The sequence below is a fragment of the Zea mays genome, chromosome 2 (assembly GCF_902167145.1).
Source record: "Zea mays cultivar B73 chromosome 2, Zm-B73-REFERENCE-NAM-5.0, whole genome shotgun sequence".
NCBI classification, from domain to species: domain Eukaryota; kingdom Viridiplantae; phylum Streptophyta; class Magnoliopsida; order Poales; family Poaceae; genus Zea; species Zea mays.
In genome coordinates, this window is record NC_050097.1 from 120,157,267 (window position 1) to 120,163,266 (window position 6,000).

The following is a 6,000-nucleotide window of genomic DNA, read 5'->3' on the forward strand; positions in this document are numbered from 1 at the left end:
TATATATTATTTACTAGAATTTTCATTTAAAACGAAATGCTATTAAATATTCGAAAATCAATCATGCACAATTAAAAATTATTCCAAAGGCAAATAAATAACAAACACTTAAGTGAAAATTAATTACCATAAATATCATTATTAACTAAATGTATTATTTTTATTTAATGATTTTCATAGTGTCACAGTCGGGCGGCTCACTCAGCATCGACGCTTTGGGCGGGCGCCTTCGGGTTTCCGAGTTTCCACCTCTTCACCAAGTTCTTACCCAGCTGTGATGGCCATTGACTCGGCGTGGGTTGAGTCGGATGATTCCCCAGCCAGCAAGCTAAGCACAACATCTATCTCCACATCATCAATGCTAGCCGACATCTCAAAATGAGTCTGCCTCTCATTCTCAGGAAGACTCCGAAGTGGGGCAATCAAAGCCTCAATGTCCTTAGAAGAGGGTCGCACTCTAAGACCCAGGCTACCGTCACGAGCAGGAGGGTTGGACACAAACTCAGAGAATGGCCTAAGTGGTGGCAGGTTCCATGTAGAATAGGCCACAGGAGCACCAGCATTTGAAACTCTGCCCCTCAGGATCATGTCCAGTCGAGTCATCAGATCTTTAGTGGGAATTTTTCTGTTCGTGACCCAGGTAGAATCGTTGACACCACTTTACAAACAAGCAGGGTAGGCCCTGTCCTTTAAGGGCTGAATGTTCTTGAAAATGAAGTCAGGAACTACAGCTTTAGCAGTCAAACCTCTATCCTTCAGCAAGCATATCTCGGCAAGCAGTACTTTAGCCTCCGTTATCTCCGAAGGGGTCAGCGATTCTATCCATCTCGGTGTGCGGACATCTGGCTGCCTCCCAGACCGAGGAGGGAGGGACTTGCAGTGGTTCTCCACAATGAACCACTCAAGGCGCCATCCCTTAATGCTATCCTTGAGAGGAATGTCGAGGTACTCTGCTTTCCTCCCCCGATGAAGCTCCAAACTTGCGCCGCCAACGAGCTGGTGCTGTCCCCCAGCCATCCTGGGCTGACAATGATAAAGGTATTTCCAGAGACCGAAATGGGGGAGAATCTCGAGAAAGGCCTCGCACAGATGTACGAAAATGGAAATTTGCAGAATGGAATTAGGGTTCAGATGTGTCAAGTTCAATTCGTAGAAATCAAGGAGACCGCGGAAAAAGGGGGAGACGGGAAGAGCAAGACCACGAATAAGAAAAGGAATGTAAACGACAGATTCATGGGTATCCTCTGTCGGAACGGTGACGCCGCGACAAATCCGCCAAAAGTAGAGATCTTTTGGAAGCAAAACCCCAACGTCAACAAGATGAAGGAGGTCAGATTCCAAAATGATGGACATATGGTTACCAACGAATGGCATCTGGCTGTTGGGGTCAATAGGCGGGATGAGCGCAGCAACGGTGCTCTGCCTCTTCCGCTTCGGCGCCATCACAATCTTTCTGGCGGAACGAGCAGGATCGAGATCTCAGGGAAGCTGAGGAGTGGTTTGAGGTGAAAAAGTGAAGTTAGGGCTCATAAATAAAAAATGTACGTCGGAGCGAGTATAAATGGGGTTTCTCGGGTCGGGCACTATTTCTAAAAGTGCCAGGTCACTACTCGGGAAAGCAAAGTTTCAGGCATTACTCGGCGGTTACCTCTAAAACGTCGGCAGCGTTAGACATTACTCGGTAGTTACCTCTAAAACGCTGGCAGTATCAGCTATCGCTCGACGGTTACCTCTAAAACGCCGGTAGCGTCAGACATTACTTGGTAGTTACCTCTAAAACACCTGCAGTATCAGCTATCGCTCGGCGATTACCTCTAAAAACGCCGGCAGCATTAGGCATATGGGTGAACTATCAAGCGTGTAAACAGAAAAGGCAGCAAAGGCAACAGTCACTGGAAGCATCTAAAGTTTTCCATTAATATTGGAGGGGGTTACACAAACTCAAAGGCTGACTCATTATGAGTCGGCCTTCTTCCCCCTTTTTTCTACTACATTACATTACATTACTTCACTACTTACACTACACTATACTACTAACTAATACTACATTATTCTACTACTACTACTACTACTACTACTACTACTACTACTACTACTACTAATTATCTATGCTAATATTTAAACCAATGGCGTTTTGCCACTGGCCTTGCCGCCACCACTGTCGTCCTTGCCGCCACTGTCGCCGTCACCACTGTGACGGAACCTCCCAAGTCATTAGGCCCACCTACAGTTGTCCTTGTCCAACGAACCTCGGACAACCCTGTAGATGCACATAATCACTTGACAAGTTCGGTATCTGTATCCTTTACCTTTCCCAAGAGCGTTTCACCCGTCACGCAGATATTACAACACATCGGAGGAACAAATAAGCAGAAGCGAATTACAATAACTTATCTAACATTCATTAAAATATAGAAAGAATGTTATGATTACATCACTAGGATATAAGAGTGCATAAGTATTATTATTACAACCCTGGGAGGCAAAAACCCCTCCCGCATAAAAGTATATTGTTTTTCAAAAGGAAGGACCACGTCCTTCCGCAACCACGTTACTGTTGAGGTTCGTCCTTGGGCACCACCTGTTGGGGACTTGTTCTCAAATACTATGGATTAAGAACAAGGCAACACAAAAATAGGTTAATGGTTAATGTCCTTCGTCCTTTGAAGCATTATTTCCCCAAGGATATAATGATCTTCGGACGAAGGTCATGAAGGACATACCTTCATCATCATAGTATATATACATCAATGATAGACGAAGCATATGAAACATGAGAAACAACATGGATAATTATATGATATTACAATATACATTTCTTATTATATAATCATGAATGAATAAGAACAATATTGAATTACATTTGTACCTTTGGCTTGACAGAAGGTGAAAGTACAAGCGTGACGCACAAGCAAGTACAAGTCAGCGTGTACAGTACGGGGGTACTGTTCATCTATTTATAGGCACAGGGCGCAGCCTGTGTAAATTTACATTAATGCCCTTTATATTTACTATTGACTTATAGACAACTCAACGGGGACTAGATAGCCTTTTCCCCTTTAAGTTGGTTCCTTTTTCTGCCATTTATCCGAAGCTCCCTTGTGTGTAGCTTCGGAGCAACATCAACCTTCGTCTCAACCATGCTTCTCACATCGTGTATGGTTTTAACCCGAGTTCAAAGGTACCTGTTCATATGTCACACTTGGAAAACATTGTTAAATCATGTTTTTGAGGACCTTCGGAAGACGAAGGCCCCCAACAGTAGCCCCGCACAGTATTAATTTGTTAAGATAACGAATTCAGAATGCGACATGGACAAAGGCCTTAAGCCGAAGGTCCGAAAAAACACCTTCCCTTTGCTAGAATAGCAATAATCAATGACAGATGGGGCCCTCCAATTTGCAGCGCACCGGGCGTATAAATAGGAACTCACACCAGCTGTATTTGATACGATGTTTCTGCCATTTGCATTATTTTCTCAATCTTATAGCTCTTGCTCACTAGCGCTTGCTAGATTTTCAAGCTCTCTGAGCTTCGGTTTAAAAGACGTGTTTTCACCATGTCTAGAGAAAAAATGTCTCAGGAAAAGAAAGTTGTTGCGGAGACGAAGCTAACTGAAGAGGCGAAGCTGTTTGAGGAGAAGGCTGTGGATCCTTATATTGCTGGATTTATTGAGTCGATGGCAAAAACAAACACAGAGAAAATTACTAAAGAGATACTAGAAGGTTTATCTGAAGATACTGGTGATAGCGATAGCTATGATGTGGAAAGTGGGGATGAGGATTCTGAGGATCGGCCTTGGCGACCAAGTCAGTCAATCTTCGGATAATCAACCATCAAACAGAGTCACCTTGAGAACAAGAGAGTAAGGTACTTTCGGGATATGTCTATTGTGAGGGCTGGTGGAGACAACAATGTCCCTGCCCATGAGGAAAACAAAGTTGTAATTTACCGAAGCTTCTTCAAGGCTGGGCTTCAGTTCCCTTTGAGCAAATTTGTAGTTGAAGTATTGAAAACCTACCAGATTTTCCTCCATCAGATTACCCCCGAGGCTATAATAAGGATGGGGATTTTTGTCTGGGCAGTAAGAAGTCAAGGGTTAGAGCCAAGCGCGAAGTGCTTCTGCAGTATGCACGAAATTCTGTATGAGGCGAAGGCCATGGGTAAAGAACAGTATCACAAGGTAAAGAACAGTATCGCAACAACTTTGGTTGTTATGGATTTATCGCTCGCTCCAACGCAAGCTACCCGGTGCCAACATTTTGGAAGAGGTGGCCCGGAGCCTAGATGGAAGAATGGTTTTATGTGAAGAATGATTTGAAGGAGAGGGAAGACATTAAGGAAGTCATCATGTGCCCCATTTGGTCCCGCTTCGGCCTTCGAAGGCCGAAGATAGAAATAGATGAGACAGTCGAAGCGTGTCAGAGGGCCTTCAGCACTGTTTGCTCCTTTATTAGGATAAGGGATTTAATGCAAGAACATATAGCCTTCAGGATATGGCCGCTTGTAGACAAGTGGGAAATGTCGAAGGAGACCACCATCGACTCTAGCGAAGGTGGTCTGGTCTGGCTGAAGTATACCTTCAGATTCAGGGAGAAGTTTGATGAGTCAAATGACGATTGGCTGAAGTGTATCGAAGCTACAAGTGATGAACTGCTTGGAGCATATTCCAAGGCGGAAGATAATACTTTGTCCGCAGCCTTTGGAGGTTGGAGAAAGAAAAGACTGAAAAGAGTTTTTGACGCCATCGGCTTCGTATACCCTGATTACCGCTACCCGCTACGGGGACAGAGGAAAAGAGGAAAACTGTTGTTTTGGCCACCCCAGTTGAGCCTATGCCGAAGGGCAAAAAGGTGAAGGTTCTTACCCACCAGCCGCGTTACATTGAACCTGCCGTGGTGCCTGAGTTTGGAGCAGGGACCTCTTCTGCTACCGAAACAAAAGGAACTGCCCCAACTACGCAGAGCACTGAAGAGCCGGCTGTAATGCCGAAGGTGCCTACAGTCAAGGTGGTTGAAACGAAAGTTGATAAGGCCGAAGAGCCAAAAATTGAAGAAATAATGAAGATGCCAGAGATTTTTGAGCCCTCCAACCAAGGCAACAGTACTGAAGGTACAAATGGGTTCTACCGTAACTCCTAAGAGGAGAAGAATGGTAAATTTACTGGATGTTGTGTTAGAAACAACCAAAAACCTTGAGTCCCACTCCTACAAGGAAAGTTGCCGAAGCTTCCAAGGCGCAACCCGAAGTCGAAGCTGCAACAATTCACGCTGAAACCGAAGCTGGGCCTTCAGCGCCCAACGAGATGGAGCGTACTGACCCTAAGGAAAAATTAACAGAGCGGATTTGAACTGAAAAAATCGAAGCTCCTGGTCCCGAAGCGTCGAACAAAAGTATTGACTACATTATTCGTCATGCTTCGGAAAAGGTACTATCCCAAGAAGAAATGTTAGAAGCGCAACACTATGCCCAAAAATTGAAATATCCGAAGGGGGCATTAGTGTTCAATGGCAGTGGCGAAGAAGATTTTTTGTACTGTCTCCCGGATAACAAAGAAATATCCGTTTGCCGGGAGATAGGTAAAAGCATCGGATTCCCGAAGCTGGAAGACGGTCTTTCGATTTTATCGAAGGACGAACTTGCTGACAGCCTAGCATACAATAGCATAAAGGTATAAAAACTAACTCTAAATTTGAAAAATGAGGTATTTCATTTGTCATACTTATTCTTTCTTCCATTTGCAGGGCTTGATTCTTAGTAATGCCCTTAGGGCATAGAAAAATATAGAGGACGAAGGCTATACAATGGCCCTGAACAACCTTCATTCAGAGGTAATTGAACTGAGAAACGAAGGTCTTGAAAAGACAAAAGTTTATTCTCTCTGATTAACAAGATCAAAGAAGATGAAGCTAGCTTCAAAACCCAGACCGAAGCCCAAAAAATTGAAATTGAAAACCTTCAGAAGCAATTGGCCGAAGCTAAAGAGAAATGCGCACTCGC